The following is a 20,921-nucleotide window of genomic DNA, read 5'->3' on the forward strand; positions in this document are numbered from 1 at the left end:
CACAGTCTGTTCAAGGGGATTTTGGGGATGAAGTGTGATATATGTGTGTGTGTGTGTGTGTGTGTGTGTTTTTTGACTGGCTTTAGTATCATATATCCTGGGTCTGTATGCTGAGATACTCAATACCTGATCGGTTCATACAAAGCCTTGCCTGAACCTGAGAGCTGATGGTGGACTAGAGACAGCAGCTTGAACCGTTTTTATGCCCCTGCCAAATATAGAAGCACAGATACAAGTATTGATAATACATTTATGCGATATTATTTTCAAAACTGCCTAGATAGTAGAAAGCCTTCATGACAGAATGGATTTTGTTTAAATCCCTCATTATGATACTTATTAGATTCTTATTAGTTTAGTCATATAATTTATTAAATTCAAATTAGCATTATTTTAAAACTAGGCAATACTGATTTATAAATGATATATCATCATCATAACCATCATCATCATTTATTTATTTATTTATAGTCAGTTAGTTATCTGTTTTTTGCCTCTGGGTGATCAGAAAAATAAGCTTTTAAAAAAATGTGATATAACTCTGACAAGTTTTTGACATTCACCGATATATAGAGGCATACATGCATGCTCTTATGATAACTTTTTTATTTTATGGCATTAAAGGAAATACTTTGGCAGTATGAGACAGAAGTAAACTTATGTCAATAAAAAAATGCATGTCTGTTTTTCCCCTTTTATTATTCTCAATAGCGACTTTAATTAGATTAACATTTACTGTTATATTCATAAATGTCACTAAACTCACTACAACCAATAATAGTTTAATTCACAAATACTTTACAAAACAAACATCTCTGTTTAGTTTTGCATTACAATATTGTCATAAAACTCACAAAAATCTTATGTTCTTTAAATGTTTGCTTTCATTCCAGTTATATATATGTAATGTCTTATTTTTCTCTGTATTGATTTTGAGGTGAAATATAAGGAAGAAATCTGCACTGCTACAAGAAAACAACTTGCTTAAAGCTAAGACCAGGTTAGCTGGTTTAGATCTGGTCTAGTTGGACTCCTCCCTCACGAAAATTAAACATGGGTTTATTATAGTAAAAGTGTAGTAGCCTAACCATGGGTTTATAGTTAGTGTAGCAAAACCATTGTTAATTTGTAGTTATTTATTTATTTATAATTTATTTTTTTGTAGGTAGTAAAACCACGGTTAATTTTAGTAACTGATAAGATGTAATAACGATGTGTTTGATGCAAAACTTCCAATAATCAAAGTATTTTGACAGCATTTGTTTGCCGTCGAGTTGTTATGCTGTTTTTATTTTCTCATTTGTTCAGATCAGTCCGTGTCCACGATGTTCTCGTTCACTGAGTGATGTCTTAATTACATTTTAACAGATATTGATCTTGCGCGTGCAGTCTGCAATAGTAAACATGCTGCCCGCGGGCGCTGCGGTGACGTCACGCCGGGCTCCCGTTAACGGAGCTGATCCCACACGCGCCCTGCACTCAGCCGCAGGAATCAACGCCACATGAGGGACGACAGACAGAGAAACTACTGAGGCTTCACGCTTTCGTGCTCTCATCGATCGTCACTGATCAGTTTCAGTCTGTTTGCAGTGGATTACGCGCAACTCTTGGATTTACTGAGAATGATGAGCAGTTTGAGGGATGAAGCTCACGCTGAACTCTCCTCGGGTGAGTAGGGCTAGTTTAAAGCGTTTATGACAATCATGTGTGGTCTTATTGATCTCTGAAAGTGGTCTGTTGAAGACGCGCGCGACCTTTGAGTCCGTTACGCGCGCGCCCAAACACCTGCTCCACCTGAGGCGAGTTAATTTCTCCATGAAACCCGTTTTAACGAAATGTAGATGATGTTCGGTCATTCAAATATTAGCTAGAATCACTTTAATAGACCTTACGTCACAGTTATGAGGGTTTGACTTTGTGTTGAGGCGATTAAACTGTCACTGAAAGTGTTTATGAGAGATACTACACGAAACTACAACCATATCATATTTTAAAGTCCAGAAAAGCGCCTAAAACAGCGGAATCTGAATGCAGATGCGGGTTTTGGACGTCCAGCAGGTTGGTGAGCAGATAAGAAAAGGATTCTCAGTATTTGTTAGTATTTTTGAGGAGTATGTGCCTACCTTTAATGTGGTTCATTAATTATGATGTGAGAGCCCTGCTAAAAGAAAAATAAAAAAAAAAAAAATCTACTAAAACCAGCCTAAACCGGTTGGCTGGTCTTTAAGCTGGAAGTAGCTGGTTTAAGCTGGTTGTTCTAGCTGTTCTCCCAGCCTGACCAGCTAAGGAAATGGCCAGAACCCCTCTAAAACCAGCCTGCTGACCAGCTAAGACCAGGCTGGCTTAGGCTGGTTTAGCTGTTTTTTTTTTGTTTGTTTGTTTGTTTAGTTTAGTTTAGTTTAGTTTTGTTTTTTTCTTCAGCAGGGAGGGATAAACGGAAAAAAAAAATGTAGTGTAGAAACAATTTTCACACACACAATTGCTAGTATATTTCACAAACAATCAGAACAAAAAGCCAACACATTGAATTAAACATTACATTTTGAAGTAGAAAACCTGAAATATTAAATAAATATTCTAAAATGTACTGTGATAATCCAAAAATGAATTAATGAATGAATTAATGTTAGTAGGGATGCACCAAAAATTCCGGGCTGAAACCGAAACCAAAATTCTGGATGCACTTGGCCGAAAACTGAAAATGCTTTGCAATAATTATTTACTATTTTATTATTAATATAAAGTAATTTTGAAAGATTTTTTTTATTATTTAACTCAGTAATTTGAATGATACTAAATAAATAAACAAAAAAAAAAAACACACAAACCAAAAAAATAACCACACTAGTTTATGAATCATTTTAAGGTAAAAGCTCTTTTAAAGGAACAACAACACTTTATTTATTTAGTTATTTAGTACAGAAACATGTTTACCATTTTAGGCCAAAATCAAAGACCAAAAAAGTTATACATTTACAGAAAATGCTTAATTTTCATTAAAAATAGTTAAGCAATTGCTTTGATTTTGAGAAATGAAGAATATGACAGACATGTTCTTGATGTTTCTGGAAATTCTCTCCGTTTTCAACAAATGTGATTGTTCTATCGTGGTACTCGTTTCAAATAACATGGTATAAATGGATCAGCAGAGCTTTCTGTTGACCCGGCTTACTTCGATGCATCCGATAACAGATCCTTCACTGTGACGTTCATGATGTTAAACAGATAAACATATGATGGCTATAAATAATGAGTTTTTGTAAACAACCTGTTCAGCACATGATAATTTCTTCACGCTGGCCGGTAATGTTCACTTGTCTGGTCATTAAAGGACATGTTGGCTTAAGTGTTTATCTTATGCAAAAGTCATTCCCCTGAGTGTGCTCTGCTTTGAGAGGCTGCACACGTTGCTGCTCCATGAATAAAGCACACACTGGATGTGCTTGTGTGGACGTGTGTGAGGGACACTTTAGTCAAAGCAAACTGATCCATAATTAGATGTCCAGAGCTTTAAGCAAACAGTGAAGTGTTATGTATTGACTTTATATTTATGGAGTGTTTGAATGTGATACAGTGAAAACATGATCAGCAATTTTGTAATGGCTACACTGGAGCTCAGATGTGCTGTTATTATAATCTCCTGGGATTGTTACTGGAGCGTTCCTGCATTAGCCGATTATTTGCTCTGGGTTTGGCTCTTCTGGGAGGGACTGGTCTTGTAAGGTGTGTGTTTGTCCCAGAATAAACCAAACAGCCCAACGGTCCAGTGAAACCACACCTCACTTACATATTGACACTTTACACTACAGTATGTACACATACTTTGTTATAGTATTAAGAATAAATGTCTTGTTTACTGATTTATTTAAAGAAATAGTTTACCTTAATACAATTCTGCAACACTTTGTGTTTTCATTTTTTGCCATACAATTCTCCTGCTGTGTTAAAAAGAGTGTAAAAAGAAAAATAAATAAAAATTAAAGTGGAAAAAATATAAATATTGGCTGAAAATTGACATTTTGAGAAATGAGATTAGAAACTTTTTAAATAAATATGAAATAAATAAAACTGAAATACTGTAAAACCTAAATAGAAATAGTACAAAATAACGTAAAAAGACAATAAACCAATGTCACTAATGGAAATAAATAACAGTATGAGTTTAGAATAACATGAATAAGCGTAAATAATGACAGACCTATTTCTGTAATATTACTTTAATTCTTTAGAGACTGAGCCGTTTATGTGTGATTGTTTCAATTAAGTTATTTGTGTGCTATTTTGTCTAGTTCACCTCTATATGAAATTCACTTTAGCTCATTTAATTTAGTCTGTTGATAGAAAAGCGGAAACAGCTATTACTAAATAAATTACTTTTCCTCCCGCTCTCTCTGTGTGCATGTGTGTGTTACCCGCAATGAAAGACAAAGACATATGATTTCTAGGTTCCTGATTATAAATAACCTTATATTTCATTATTTCACTACTGAAAAGTATATGTTATTGTTAGTATATATATATATATATATATTGTATTGCATTGTAACACCAGTCTATTTGAATCAACTGTTTGTGTGTTTGTGCAAGAGTAGAACATCCTAAATCATTGATTTATGAGATTGCTTATTTGAAGGTAGTTGACTATGCAGGCTGTAGCCAGCAATGAAGCTCACTACGTGTTTCTTTGACAGGTTGAATTTTATTTCCCACTGTCTGTGTTTCAGTATGGTGGTCAGGGCGAATCAATCTCACTGCTGTCACTGACATCAAACGTGTCACATACGTGATTAGAAACAAAACCCTGTTAACATGTGCGAGCCGATCGTATCTCCCTCAAAGCCCGCTGAAAGTTTATTTGTATTCAGGTAGGCTGTGAATCACTGGTCCGTCTCGTGGGGAATCGCGCACACACCTGAAATAAACAGAGCCATTTCCCTGAGAAAGAAAACGCAGTTCTTGAGGGAAACAGTTATTACTTTAAAGAAAACATTGTTACCGCTGTTTTTGGCTGCTGGTTCATATATAGTGACATATATAAATGGCGCTGGATCCTGATTAGTTCTCGGTGCCATTCATCACAGCGACTCGGTTGAGCGCCGAACGCAAGCTCTCATGTTAATTCAATGAGGTTTGAGAGTTACTGTGGGAATATTTTCCTAAATACAGTCTGATTCTCACACAAAGCTGCTTTACTGCCTTACACAGTAAAATTCACAGAGTAAAATTAACTCTAGTCAGAGAACATTTGGTCCCTCTCTAAACAGAGTTAAATTAACACTGAAGCAGAGTTAAAGTTAAAGAGATAATTAAGTGATCAATTAAAAGGTGATTGAGCATTAGTGATGAACACCTGCTGTTAACAAGCAGAATCAATAAAGAACAGAGAAACACAAGAACTACAACTGACTTCAGCCACAGATTAAATCAACTGAAATAAAAGACATTAAATCTCTCAAAATCTGATTAAACAACTCCACAAACAGCATCACCAGCTTCACTCATTACTAAGCAGACTGGCTTAATTGTAATAATAATAATAATAATAATAAAAAAAAAACAAAAACATAATGCTACCATAATTGTGCTCAAGGTTTGCTTTAGTTTGTCTCTTGACCCTTTTAATAACTTACAATAATTTTGCTTCTAAGTAATTATAATTTTGTTTCACAGCAAACATTTATGTATTGCTGAATCAAATGTTTGAAGCAACAGATTATTTTACACTTTCTGCTTATAGCTCATTTGTGTGAATGTTATGAAGCGATCTTTCTCTTTGGTTTATTGATGGGCATATTGCTGAAAAAAGGTCCTATTAAACAATCACCATCATAAAGCTTAAATTTTGAAAAAAAAAAAAAAAAAAAAGAGGTGCGTTTACTCAGGTTTTAGACATGAACACTTATCATATGATCCTCAACAGTGGTAACAATAATTATTCATACTGCAGTGCATGATGGGAGTTTTTACTGTGTTGTTACCCAGCATGCATTGCAGCATGAAGCATTTTGTTGATTGTCACCATTGTTGAGATTCATATGCTGGTACTTGATGTCTGTGTGACTCTGAGTAACAGTGGTGTTTACTTATTCTTTACTATTACATCATAGTTTATTTTTCTTTCCACTGCTGAAGTTTTACAGGGTTGGTTATGGCTGTCTAAATGCGTAAATTGAGAAAAAGTTACCCTGGATATAATCAAATCATCTCACCATAAACATCTCAACATATAAAGTCAATTAAAATGTGCTTAATGTATAGCATTAACCACTCTGTTTTACAACATTACACATACAGTTAAACAGAGATCTAACCCAAAAACTGAAGGGTGAAGAGCTAAACTAAAACAAATGCTGATCTCCATGATGGTAGCGTCATTTTAACCACTAAAACAACAACTTTTGATCCTCTGTAAATCTAAATAAGAGCTTCTGTAGACGTGTGACAAAAATAAAGTCAGTCTGGTTAATAATGAGTGAAGCTGTTAGTGGAGTTGTTTAATCATCATCTGCTGAGATCTTGAGGGATTTAATTACTTATTTTATTTCAGTTGATTTAATCTGAGGCTGAATCACTTGTAGTTCTTGTGTTTCTCTTTTCTTCATTGATTCTGCTTGTTAACAGCAGGTGTTCATCACTAATGCTCAATCACCTTTTAATTGATCACTTAATTATCTGATCAACTTTAACTCTGCTTCAGTGTTAATTTAACTCTATTTAGAGAGGGACCAAATGTTCTCTGAATAGAGTTAATTTTACTCTGTAGATTTTACTGTGTAGAAGACTTGGGATGCATACGAGTTGTTTGATAACTGTTATGATGCTGTAATGATGCCTTTTTTGGATCTTGAAGGTTTCTGGTCACTGCTACTTTTGTTGGATTGAAAAGTGCAGCTCAAATGTATAGAATGCATTGTTTTGTGTTTCACACAAGAAAAATAGAAAGTCATGTGCTTTTTAACAAGTAATTGATGACGGAAGTTGACTATTTGAATGATCTATTTCATTTAAGTCAGAGCACGACACAGTTTGAGCACATTTGATTCTTCTCAGTGACTCAGTTCTTCTGAGTTGTTTAAGATTAGTGTTAAGTGTTATTTTAATGTGTGTGAATTTTATTGTGTAATGAAGAAATGATGTCTCCAGGGTGTGTTTGCTGGGCTTTTTTTTTTTTTTTGGAGATTGACAGTTTTTGGTCACTGCTGCTTTTGCTGAATTGAAAAGAGCAGTTTAGAAAATCTTTAGAAAACCTCATGTTGTGTTTCACAGAAGAAAAAAAAAAGTTGTATGATTTTTAATTAGTAAATAATGATGGAATATTTGAATGATCTATTCCTTCAGTTTGAAGAAGATTCTGAATCTTCTCAATGACTCTGTTCTTTTGAGTCTTTTAAGACTGAATCAGTTCACTCAGAGAATTTTGAGTCTTTTTTTAGCACTGAATAACATCCAGTATTTACTCGCTTATGTTTTGAGTCTTTCCACATGCACTGCATTTCCAATAGGCTGCTTGTAATGGTGTTATTTTAATGTGTGTGAATTTTATTGTGCAATGAAGTGTGTTTGCTGGCCTTTTTTTGTTTTTTTGGCGATTGACAGTTTTCGGTTTGGCGATTGACAGTTTTTCAGTTTTTTTTCTCTGCTGCTTTTGCTGAATTTAAAAGAGCAGTTTAGAAAAACCTCAAAAACCTTTTGTTGTATGTCACAGAAAAAAAAAGTCTTTTTTTTTTTTCATTTTTAGCGAGTAAATAATGACAAAGTTGAATATTTGAGTGATCTATTCCTTCAGTTTAAACACATTTGAATCTTCTCAGTGACTTCACAGTTTCCAATAGGCTGCTTGTAATGGTGTTATTTTAACGTGTGTGAATTTATTGTGCAATGAAGAAATGATGTCTCCAGTTGTGTGTTTGTTGGGCTTTTTAGTCTGATTTGGAGTTTGATGGTTTCTGCTCACTGCTGCTTTTACTGAATTGGAAAGAGCACTTTAAATCTTCAGAAAAACTAGTGTTTCACAGAAGAAAAAAATAAAATAAATAAAGGCATTAATTTGGGGTGAGCAAATGATGACAGAAATTGAACATTTGAGTTAACTACTGATAACTCTTAGAGCTGGACACTCAATTCGAACACATTTGATTCTTCACAGTGACTCAGTTCTTTTGAGTCAGTTCCAGTTGATTCAGTCCATTCAGGGAGTGTTGAGTGTTTTTTTAGTACTAAATACCAGTATTTACCAATATCAGTATTTACTCAATGCTGTTTTGAGTCCTGGATTCTTTCTTGCTGCTTGTAAATAATGTTCTGTTTTTTTTTTTTTTTTGTTTTTGTTTTTGTTTGTTTGTTTGTTTGTTTTTATGTGTATATTTGTGTAGTTTGTATACATTCACTAAGCTTGTCTAACGGATCATTTTTCTTTAAAGATCATCATTTAGTCACATCTTCTTTCTAAAGAAATGATGCTTTAGTACTCTGGCACATCTGTACAAACTCATACTGAATTTATTAAATAATTCATCAGGTGTGTGATCGAAACTGATGCAATGAATGTGATTCTTGCGATAGCAGCAGCCAGACGACACATGCTCAAAAGACACATGGTGCAAGTCATTAATGTGGCTTCTTGAGTTTGTTATAGACTCGTTTAGGACTGATTAATCTATGCTAATGAGCCTTTTTCAGATTTCATCGCCAAGGGCAGAGAGAATAATTGAACAGGCAGAGAGTCTCAGATGCAAGTCTGATAGGTTCGGAACTTGTATTTATTGATTTGTACTTTCTTACAATCATTTATTTATAATATATAATATAACTTTATGTGTTTGATTCTCTTCTTTATACTAAACCTTATTCATTCATGTGCATATGCCTTCCTCTCTTATAACTGTTCTTTACTTTGTTCACAATTCCAATAAGGACAATAATGAAACTCTTCTTTGATGTTGTTTGAATATTAATGAAGCTCTAGATAATGAAGGACCAGGGATGTGGGCTGCTTTTATAATGGACAACATTGAAACACAACACAATATGGCTCTTTATTCATGGAGACGTTGCTATTGTTATTAGTGGTGCCTGATGAAGCCTTGCTAACGTTAGCGCTAGTGCAACTTCTCATCCTGCACCGTTTGCACAACAGATTTACATTTTGCAGCTTGAAGTTGTGCTTTTGGTGATCAGACTAACCATAAAACAGGTGAGATATCCAATATCTAAAGACCAGAAGATCACAGAGATGAATGTCAGAAAGGCAACGCTTTGGGAATAGCATTATGATAGGATGTTTTGCATGGTTGAACACCAATCGCATTTTTCTTAAGGAAATCCAATTCAGAAAAGTACGATCGTTCTGATTCTCTCCAGGTGTGTGTGTTGCATGGAAGACTGTCTGTTACGACTCATGATGGTCATGCTCCTATTTAAATTATTTAGCTTCATTGTTATGAACAATATGTAATTAAAATCAGTTACTAGGTTGCAGCATATGCCATAGTGTAATTTGTGTGTGTGTGTGTGTGTGTGTGTGTGTGTGAGAGAGAGAGAGAGAGAGAGAGAGAGAGAGAGAGAGAGTGTAACCTCTCCTTTGCTCAGCTCATGGACTGTGAAGATATTAGGAACATTAAAGTTTGTGGTCCTTCACAGGACACTGTCACACATCATAAAGTCGTGAAGACACACATCAGCACTTTGAAACTATCCATAATATAAAGTATTTCCACCAGCCTTCAAAAAAAAAAGCCACTTCATTTACGCTACTTAAGGAGACAATATTAAATAATTGTAAAATATTTAAAACATATTATTTTTAAAACATATCATATAAATATTTTTAAATAATTATTTTAACATTTAAATACAATGCAATTTATATAGTTAATATAATTAACAAAGTAGCATTTTAAACTTTGTTTTTATTAATTACACTGCCTCTTAATATGTAAACTATTTTTATTCAATTTATTTTTTTATATTATTATTTTTTATTATTATTATTTTTATACTTTTGCCATAATAATGATTCTTTGTTAAATTATATAGTTTATATAATTAACAAAGTAGCATTTTTAACTTTGTTTTTATTAATTACACTGCCTCTCAATAAGTATACTATTTTTATTCAATTTATTCAATTTATTTTTTATATTATTATTATTATTATTATTATTATTATTATTATTAATTTTTGTATACTTTTGCCATAATAATGCTTCTTTGTTCAATTATATTGTTTATATAATTAACAAAGTAATAATTTAAATTTAAACTTTATTGTATTTTATTAGAATGTATAATATTATTTTCAAGGTATTTATTTGTTTTGTTATATTTTTAAATTGATTTATTTTTTTTTCCTGCCTAGATAAATAAATAAACAAAATAAATAAATAAGAATTGATTGTTAGATTATATAAATTATATAATTAAAGTAGCATTTAAAGTTTATTATTTGTATTATGTTTATATTTATATTTTTTATCAATGTTGTATTTGTTATATTGTATTTTTGACATTTATTATATTGCTATAATTTATTGGTTTTGTTAAATTTTTATTTTTTCCTGCCTCAAAAACTGTGAGGATTGACTGTTAGATTTGACTGTGTCTGTTAGAAACTTGTATTAGTTGTATTTTATTAGTCTACTACTAGTTGTGAGCTCTTTATTGGATTAGCTGCATATATATGAACAATTGACCTACTGAAAGTTGTTCAAAATGTAGTTAAAAGTTAATAGTGCCGTTACGCCCAAACTCTGAATGACGCATGCAGTAATGTCAAAAATAATCTTTTGCATGTGGAAAAATCAGCCTGAAGCTCTCTAATGGTTGTTTGAGGACACACACACATCTGAACGCTACGCTCACTAAATCAAGATTTGGAGATGTTTATTTCCTCAGATATTTCTGGCCCACAGTGCCCCTGGATTGATTTTTGACAGTGATTATCTAACATTTTGGCGCAGCTGATCTCTTCACTGGAGTAGTAAATGAATCATCAAAGTTCATCACATGGACTCTGATCACTGGCACCGGATCATTCATGCAGCAACATTTACTGCTCCGATTCGCATTTAGCTTAACGCTCACCAGACTCCCACTACATTTAACTTAAACACTCAAAGTCGAAATGTGAATTTAAACACCTTCTCTTTGCTTTTGTGTTTCCCTCTCATACTTTGCACTTTTGTGGTGGTTTTTTGGAGCTTGAAAGTGTAAATCAGAAGCTCAGGTTCCTTTAATGACTCCGGTTTCTCCCGCTCTTTTGTTTCTGACACTGACATCCATCGATCCACGGGTTCCTGCCAAAACGTTTACAGCGTCGGCCAGAATTACCCGGTCGAACAGCAGTAAAACTTCTATGAGTCTCCATCCGTCTTGGCCTCTGCTCACAATGCTGATGTTAAAGAGCTCTGACCTTCATCCAGTGCTTGTCTCTTTCTCTCTGTGTGTTTGAGAATGAGAGACAGATTAATGATAGATGTGGCATTTAGATTTGCAGCATCAGATCTGCTTAAGCCTCCGGTTTCCCCTGCTCTTTGTTTCTGACACCGACACGCATCGATCCGTCACTTCCTGCCAGAAACGCTTGCAGAGTCTGACAGAATTACCTCAAACTATTAGTCTTCCTCTATCTTCCCGTGACACTCAGATTAAAGAGCTGTGCGGTGGACGGTGAATGCTCTGACCTTCATTACACACACACACAGAGTTCACTAACCTTACAAGCTCTCATATCACTGCGCTTTGGCTCCTCCCACCAACTCACCATTTAATTTGCATGTCATCGCTATAGTAATGGTCGCCATGGCGATGAGCTCTCAAAGTTCTGGTCACTGTAATTAAGTTAATTGAGCTTTATACCACTGTCTGTCCACACGCACACATATTTCCACACAGTGGGTCATTTCGTGTCAAATCAACCAGATTTCAGAAACTTCTTTGGCTCAGATTTTTGATTTTGTTAATGTTTTATTCTTAAAAAGGACAAACAAAATGCAAAGTGTAAAGTGACCAACATTTGGTTTTCAACCAATAAAAATGGGTAAAATTCAACAGTTTTGAAATCAATTCACATTGGGCTTCCACTATCTCTGGAACTGTACCATATAAATAGGATTACAAAAGAAAAGTTTATTAAGAACCAGAATTTCAAAAGATATTAAGGAGTTATAGACACACACACTTGTAAAAAAAAATATTTATGGCATTCAGGCAGATTTGTTCTCATTGTTTTGATAGAAGAAAATAAGATATATTTCTAGTCTCGACATTACCTGTTCTTCAGAATTTTCTTTAAAAGTAAAAGTTATCATCTGAATGCAGCAGACAGCAAGAAAACACTGAAATCCCTTTATCTCTGGAAATGAACCATGTATGGGCTTAAAAATGCCAATTACAAAAGAAAAGTTTATTAAGAACTGGAATTTAAAAGGATATTAAGATGTCTTTCATACTTCTTGTGTTACAGGCATGCAAACATCAGAAAAAACAATCACAAGAAGTGCTTTTTGACATTTTTGAACAGTCACCATTGGAATATAATGCCACAAAGACAGCTAAAATTAACAGATCTCTACTTGAAGGGGTCATCGGATGCTAAGTTCCCTTTTACATGCTGTTTGAACATTAATGTGTGTTGGCAGTGTATGTACAAATCTACCCTATAATGTGAAAAATCCCTGCAGTGGTTTTTAATTAATCTGTCAAAATAATATCCCCTTTTTCAAATCAAGCCATTCTCAGATGCCTGTCAGATGCCGTCACACTGACTGAGGCCGCTCCCATGATAGTTGATTGAGTTGAGCTCTTACCTCAGATCAGCTGTCACAGTCCGCCCTCTTTGTTTTGATGCTGGAGCAGGGATGTAAGTTAGACAAGAATATCTCTGATTGAATAACTGAGGTGTTGTGTTGCTGGATGTAATAATGGACATAGTGGTTGTCATTTATTCCCGACATCTGAGCCACTGAAGATGCAGTAGATTATGTTTGTCTGTGAATGGAATGCACCTCCCGATCTACATATATCCATCTATGTTCAGGCGAATCATTCGTGATCCAGCTTCACTTACAGCAAAAGTGAGTATAAGGTTTTTTTTAAAATCTTTGCGATCGCCTTTTCTAATAATGTGGTAGTTAGCAAGTTTAGCGGCTAAACGCGGCTAAAGTAAACAGGCTCGTCACTCCACAGAGAGAAGAGAGGGGCGGGGTGAGCAGAGCTCATTTGCATTTAAAGCAGCCTCGACCAGAATAAGATGATTTTTGCAGAGCTGATTTTGGCAAGGTAAAAAGGGTGTTGTTTTACACTACCATTGAGAATTTTTAACCAAGTATATTATAGAGTTTTCATTAAGACCCTAAAGAATCATATCAACTTGGGAAAATGGGCATCCGATGACCCCTTTAAATTGAGTATGAACAGAATTGACCAAATATTCACTTAATATCCCTAGTGAAAAAGTAATACATTTAAAAGGCATTTATTTTATACTAAATAAAGTTCAAGTCTGTTAACATATTTACTGACATATCACTCTGAGACTAAACTTTGTTTAGAGTACTACTTGTGCACAATGCACATTTCTTAACATTAAGCCTAAAATATGTTTGTGTTTAATGAAGATCAATGCATGATCTTTAAATATTTTGCATTTATTATTTCAAGTGTACCTAAAGTATACTTGCAGTTTAGTTCAGTTAAATATAATCAAGTATATCTTTAGTTGGTACTTCCACACAATTAAAGCACATTAAGTACAAAATTAGTTGTTCCAGTTTAGCTGATTTTAAATATACCAGTTTAGTATGCTAAAAGTACAATTGCAGGCTATTTTTTAAGTACATGTGATGTAAAAGTATTTGTATTGTACTTTTATGATGTAAAAGCATTAGCATGAAATAAATGATATTTATTTTTCACTAGGGAGTTCAGGTTTGAGCTTGTGTCACCAATTTTGAAGTCTCTTGAATTCTGAGCATGTCAGTTGTTCATTAACTGAATTCATATTATTTGAGACTCATTGACGAGAGTTTCACTTCTTTAACAGACCTGACCGTATGACTTTTGCTCTCTGTCCTTTCATCATTTTCTTTCATATCCCTTTCCTCAGTCCCTGTGGATTGCTCAGAATTATAGGTAGGGTTTCTGTGTTAGTATTGCAGCAGAGCTCAAACCTCACACACACACTCGAGCCCATCTGGTTGGGAGCGATGGAGCCGCTCACGGATCTGTGAAGTCCTCCCGTTCCTCCAGGTCACCATCTGATTTATATGCCCAATGTTTCTACTTATAGAATCCATAGACATTCTATCCTGTCAGGATTCCGGAATGCCATATGCTTTGGAGTCCTGAGAGGAAAGAGTCTTGCTACTGATTCCAACTTAAAATAAAAAGCAATAAGCCACTTGGGGTCAAGAGTAAGAGAAATTTTACCATGGCTAAGAAAGTTAAAGACACCATGGCAAAACTCGAGTGTCTTTGTAGCTTTAATGAAGGAGCTACATGAAACACCATCTATTTTTATATGTGGCAGTATTCTGTGACTTCACCCACATTTCCTGCATTGTGGTCATACAGTCATTAAAGTGAAACTTAGATAATTTAGAAACTGTCATTGAATGTTTAGTTAATGAATCAGAATTATGACAGAAATATATTACTATTGAGTCATAAAATGCACTTAGTACAAAAATAGTAATAATACAATTTATGTCCCTGGACCACAAAACCAGTCATATGGGTCAATATTTTGAAATTGAGATTTATACATCATATGCTGAAAGCTGAACAAATAAGCTATCCAGTGGATGTATGGTTTGTTAGGATAGGACAATATTTGGCTGAGATACAACTCAAAATTTGAAAATCTGAAATCTGGAATTTATGGTAGGAAACTGACAAAATATCTTCATGGATCATGATCTTTGCTTAATATCCTAATGATTTTTGGCATAAAAGAAAAAAAAAAAAAAAGATCATTTTGACACATACAATGTATTGTTGGCTGTTGCTAAAAATAAAAACTAAAACTCATGCTACTTGAGACTGGATTTGTGGTCCAGGGTCAAATTAATCAAAGTAATTTTTAGAAAATTTTGAATGTAAAGAAATGATTCATTTCTGTTACAAATTGTATAAATTAATTTGATTTATATTAAATATATATATTAAAACAGCTTGAAAAAAAATTAATAAAATCAATTTCATAGGACTCTGTTATTGTTAAAATTCATGAATTACCCTAGTGAAAAACAAATATACTAAAATGTGTTTAAAATACATTAATTTTAATGCTAAGTATACTACAAAAAAATTTACATATTATGTACTTAATAAAAACACCCTGCAATTGTACTTTTAGTATACTAAACTGGTATATTTAAAGTCTGCTACATTGAAACAGCTAATTTTGAACTTAATGCACTTTAATTGTGTGGAAGTGCTGTACAACTGTGCTAAATTGGAACTATTGCAAGTATTTTTTTTTTGTGGGGTATTTAATTGTTAAAAATTGTATTAATTCAGTTGATTAGACATGTTAGAGAACATGAGAAAAAAAATGCAATTTGAAGAAAAAAAATTGAACTCATGCAGCCCTATTTATCATTTATATTTAGCTCGTCAGATCAAACTATATCTTTACATGACGTTCAACACCTTTAAATAGCACTTGTGTTATTCTATCTGTTAATGGAAACCTCAAATGCAATTACTCTAACTGAATTAGAGAGAAACACTTTCAGAGGTGGATAATGTAATTGAAAGTAAACAAATGAGCAGTTTGACTCGATATTGTTGAGCGTCTGTCAGTATGTGAGTTTGAGCTTGAGCTCATATCTCAGGAGACAGAAATACAGAATGAAAGAGAGTAAAAGAGAGAGAGAGAGAGAGAGAGAAATGGTTCAGCCAAATTCAATAACACATCCTATTCTTCAGGCCCGACTGCACACACATCAATGGAAAAACACAGAGAGAACAAAACACAATAGGGACTTCACTCTCCTCAGGTGTAGGATGGCTCCACAGATAATGAACCAGGAGATCTGGGTAATGAAATAAACTCTCTATAAGCGTTTCCTGTGCTGAAATCCACAAGGACTTGACGGTGAAGGCATTCTGGGAAGAAATGAGCATGTAAGTGCAATTAAACGCTGAAGCCCCAGCAAAGAACATGTACATTCGATTGAGCTGCTCAAGGCTTCGTGTACACTATCATCTATCACCTTAACCCATTATTAACCTATTTTCCTGCAGTCGTGTTCCTCGTTCTGTACATCAGATGTTTGGTTATGCGACTCTTGAATAGCGAATCGTGCACCTGCAGCACATGTAAGACTCCAGATGCCAAAAATGACTGGAAGTTCATTACCACAGCAGCTGGGAATCGCAGGAACTCGTATGCATAACTTCATGCAAACTCTCAGTATTTGAGATTGAGGCGTTAGCTGCTTGGCTTATGTATGTGAGCACTGGAGTGTAGATTTAAGTGTGTCTACTGTATGGGAGATTTGGACGAGTACGGTTTCTATTTATTCTACATTCCTTTAAGCCCCGTGGAGAACTGTTGGGCTTGTAGTTTAATGTCTCTCAGCTGGGTGCTGGATTGACGCCCACATTAACACCACCAAACACCCTGGAGAACCTCAGCCATCTGTGCACCCTCCTAAATAAGTGGCCCGAAGGGACGGTTGAGTCCGCAGCTCACAGACACACTCAAAATAATACAAAAAAAGTTTCACTATCTGCATTTATGGTTCCATAATGAACGTTCCATAATGAACGTAGAACCTTTTCATTCCACAAAACAATTCTTTATAGTGGAGAAAGGTTCTTTAGATGGTTTGAATGTTCTTCACACTAAGGAAAAAAATGGTTCTTTTAAGAATTGTTCACTCAGAGGTTCTTTGTGGAACCAAAAATTGTGATTATACACTCTTAGAAATAAAGGTTCTCTATTGGCATTTATGGTTTTATGAAACAAAAGATTTTTTATAGTGGATTTTTTTTTTTTTTTTTTTTTTTTTTTTTTTTTTTTTTTTGATGATTGGAATGTTCTAATGAAATGGAACCTTTATTCCAAGAAGAAGATGATGATGATGATGATTGAGCTTTAAATCTCCTGAGTGAATGATCTAAACATGGAAACTTCCATTATATAACGTGGTCAAACGTTGCTTCTCATTTGCATTCTGTTGCATATTCTGGGCTTTTTGAATGCAAAATGTTGAATGATCTGACTAAAAATTTGAGTTAAAAGTTACACTTAAAAATGTACATGAATAAGAATGTGGTCTCAGACTTTTGAATCCCACTTTATATCAGAAACATTTCTAGGTAACATTTCACTATAAACTATAAATTTGTATGAAGTAAAGCTGCAAAACGATTAGTCGCAATTAATCGATTCAAAATAAAAGTTTGTTTGCACACTGTATGTGTGAATATGTATGTATTTTGTTGCATACTATATGTACTTGTGTATTAAAAAATCCACACACATATATGAATATATTTTAAAAAATATTTGTGTGTATTGTATATATTTGCATGTAAACACTTATTTGTATATAATTTATATTATAAAAATTTTATATAAAAATCTAAAATATTTTTTCTTTATATATATATACACAGCACAGAGTATGTAAACAAACTATTTTGAATAGATTAATCGTGACTAATCGTTTTGCAGCTCTGATATAAAGACTATTATATGTCCATTTAAATTATGAGTATTTAAATAAAATATGTAAATAATTTAAATATTTTTAATTGTTGCTTTTTTTTCGTAATATCTTACGGTGTTTTATTTGTTTATTTATTCATTTATTTAAAGGTCCTTTATTGGCATCTATGGTTCCATGAAGAACTTTTTGTTCTTTATGATTAGAAAAAAAAAGTTATTATTAGAAAAAAAAAACAAAAAAAAAACTTGAAACCATTATATTTTATAGTGTACTATGATTAAAAGGTGATTTGTAAATGCCACTTATTTGAAAACAACTTACATACTACATGTGTTTGCACTGTGTGTGTATATATACACTACCGTTCAAAAGTTTGGGGTCAGTGCATTAATACTTTTATTCACCAAGGATGTATTAAGTTATTAATTAAAAGTTTATTAAAAGTTAATAATAAATAATTTACATATTTTGAATAAACACTGTACTTTTTAAACTTGTTATTCATGAAAGAATCCTGAAAAAAAAATCACAGGTTCCAAAAAATATTTGGCAGCACAACTGTTGATATTATCCAACATTGATCATTCTAATAATAAATCAGCATATTAGAATGATTTCTGAAGGATCATGTGACACTTAAGACTGGAGTAACAGCTGATAAAAATTCAGCTTTTCATCACAGGAATAAATTCTATTTTAAAGTATGTTAAATTAAAAAACATTATTTTATATTGTAAAAACATTTTGCAATATTACTGTTTATTTCTGTATTTTTAATCAAATAAATGCAGCCTTGATGAGCATAAGAGACTTCTTTAAAGACTATTACAAGTCTTACTGACCCCAAACTTTTGAACGGTAGTGTATATACACACACACACTTTCACATATATACATACATACATACATACACACACACACACATATATATATATATATATATATATATATATATATATATATGTGTGTATGTGTGTGTGTGTATGTTAAATTTTTTTTTTTTCTTAATATCTTAGATTTATTTATTTATTTATTTATTTTAAGGTCCTTTATTAGCATCCATGGTTCCATGAATAACTTTTTCATCTGGAACTATGGAAAAAAGTTCTTTAGGTTAATATGTTTCTTTATGCCTATAAAAAAAAAAAGTGTTGTTTTTAGGAGGAAAAAAAAGAAACCCTTATATTTAATAATGCACTGTGATTAAAAGGTGATTTATTTGTAAATGCAAAAACTATTATAATTGTCTAAAACAGGCTTTATTTACTTTATATGTTTTAATTTTAGGGTTAAATATGGCATTAGTCATGAGATTTCATAAGATGCATCTCAGTGTGTGTGTGTGTGTGTGTGTGTGTGTTGAGGTTGGACTGAAAACATCTGCAGCAGTGGAATGCTGGGATACTGATGACATCACTGCGATCACTTAATCATCCGCAGACGCACACATGCGCTTGTTTGCACACACGGCCTTTATCTTGTTTGGTTTGCCACAGAGTAAATGCACTTCATAAACGCGGCATGTCTGTGTTGGCCGGCGTCCACGTTGTGTCTCTGGAACATATTTTGGAGGTTTTTTTCTCGTGGGTCGGTTCTGCTGCAGGAAATCTCTCTGTCTTCTCTGTCTAATCTCTGTCAGACACATTCAGCTGTCCAATGCTCTGCTCTGTGATTGAACTTGTGCTGTGAGTGTTGACGCAGAGGTCGAGCGACTGACCGTCTGATCGCACTGAGTGTACAGGTGTGTGAAAGTGTGTGTTCACAGATGTGAGTCATTTCTGAACTGCCAGACAGAGTTCAATCTACTGTGCTGTTCGTGCCAACAAACCTGTTTGATTTGTTCAGACCCTGCAGCAATCTGAAAAAAAAAATGCTTCCTGCACAAAGAAATTGTATTATCAATTTTGACTCTTTCTCTTTTTTTGTGTATAGTTACTAAAAACAGAAATATATACTGAATATGGTTTATCATAAAATAATAATAACAATAATAATCTGTTGTATCATATAAATCATAAACTGTTTTTATACTATTATTAATACATTTTCTTTAAATAATAAATATTTAAGTTTCATAATGTGGAGAATTCTCAACCCTATTTTTACACAGCCATTTTTAAATCCCATGAAATAAAATGACTTCTCTCATTTGGAAGCCCTCACTATTCATTTTGTCCACTACAGCCGCTTTCAAATGATCAGTTTAACCTTCATCTTTTCAGTAATAACTTTGCTTTGATTCACATTGCTGGTCGTGTGAAAATAAGGCCACTTGAGGACATCTGAAGAGTGACGATCCAAGCCAGACATTTGGCAGTGTCATCTGTGACATCCATTAAGTGCACCTTATGTTGTCAGATATTTCATTGACCTGCGTAAAACAAAAGAAAAAAAGTTTGTGTTAATGGATGTCAGGACCTGTTCTTCTAACAGTCATTATCTTTACAGAGCCATTGATTATTCATTAAACTTGATTGAAGATCTAATATTTAGTTTTAAGCTCTCACTCTAGAGACGTAGGTAAATCAAAACTTCCTTTCCAAACAGGAAGCCACAGTGTTTAATATGTCAGACGTGGCTTTGCAGCGTCTCAGGCGCAAATTTGGAATATCAGTGATCTCACGTCCAATGAATAGAGAAAATCCATTAAAGAATAACTCAGTCAGACTGTGCGTGATCAAATGGTGCTGAATTTTTGATGAGAAATCACAGAGGACATTTACATTAGCAAAGCCACCTCATTCCCTAAGAGGCGTGAATAGACTGAAACAGAAATGTTTCTGAGTCTTTTCTGCTCATCAACATGCATCTATTTGATCAAAAATATAGTAAAAACTGTGAAAACAGCTGTTTTCTGTGTGAATATATAGTAAAATGTAATTTATTTTTGTGATCAAACCTGAATTTTCAGCATCATTACTCAGTTCTTCAGTGTCACATGATCACTCAAAAATCATTCTAAGATGCTGATTTGCTGCTCAAGAAATATGTCTAATTATTATCAATGTTCAAAACAATTGTGCTGCTTCACATTTTTGTGGAAACTGTGTTGCATTTAGTTTTTCAGTATTCTTTGATGAATAGTAATATTATAAATGTCTTTACTCTCACTTTAATAAATCCTTGTAATTCTTGGAAATCAATGTAAATAAACTGTTTTTGCACTTGTGTGAGTTTAGGAGTGTTTCAGATGAGCCGAATGACAAGACGAGGGGTTTTGTGTTGATATTCTACACACCA

The 20,921-nt window shown here is 33.6% G+C and overlaps 1 protein-coding gene across 2 annotated transcripts in view; it reads left to right on the plus strand.

Moving 5' to 3' along the window:
- Window positions 1-1,425: 1,425 nt before the first annotated feature.
- The window catches only part of gcgrb (glucagon receptor b), a 39,771-nt gene continuing 20,275 nt past the window's right edge, over window positions 1,426-20,921 (plus strand). For both annotated transcript variants that reach the window (XM_051113673.1, XM_051113729.1), the window contains exon 1: window positions 1,426-1,668. The gene's annotated coding sequence lies outside the window, so the exon portion shown is untranslated. The remainder of the gene's footprint in view (window positions 1,669-20,921) is intronic.

Source organism: Labeo rohita, chromosome 1, assembly GCF_022985175.1.
Source record: "Labeo rohita strain BAU-BD-2019 chromosome 1, IGBB_LRoh.1.0, whole genome shotgun sequence".
NCBI classification, from domain to species: domain Eukaryota; kingdom Metazoa; phylum Chordata; class Actinopteri; order Cypriniformes; family Cyprinidae; genus Labeo; species Labeo rohita.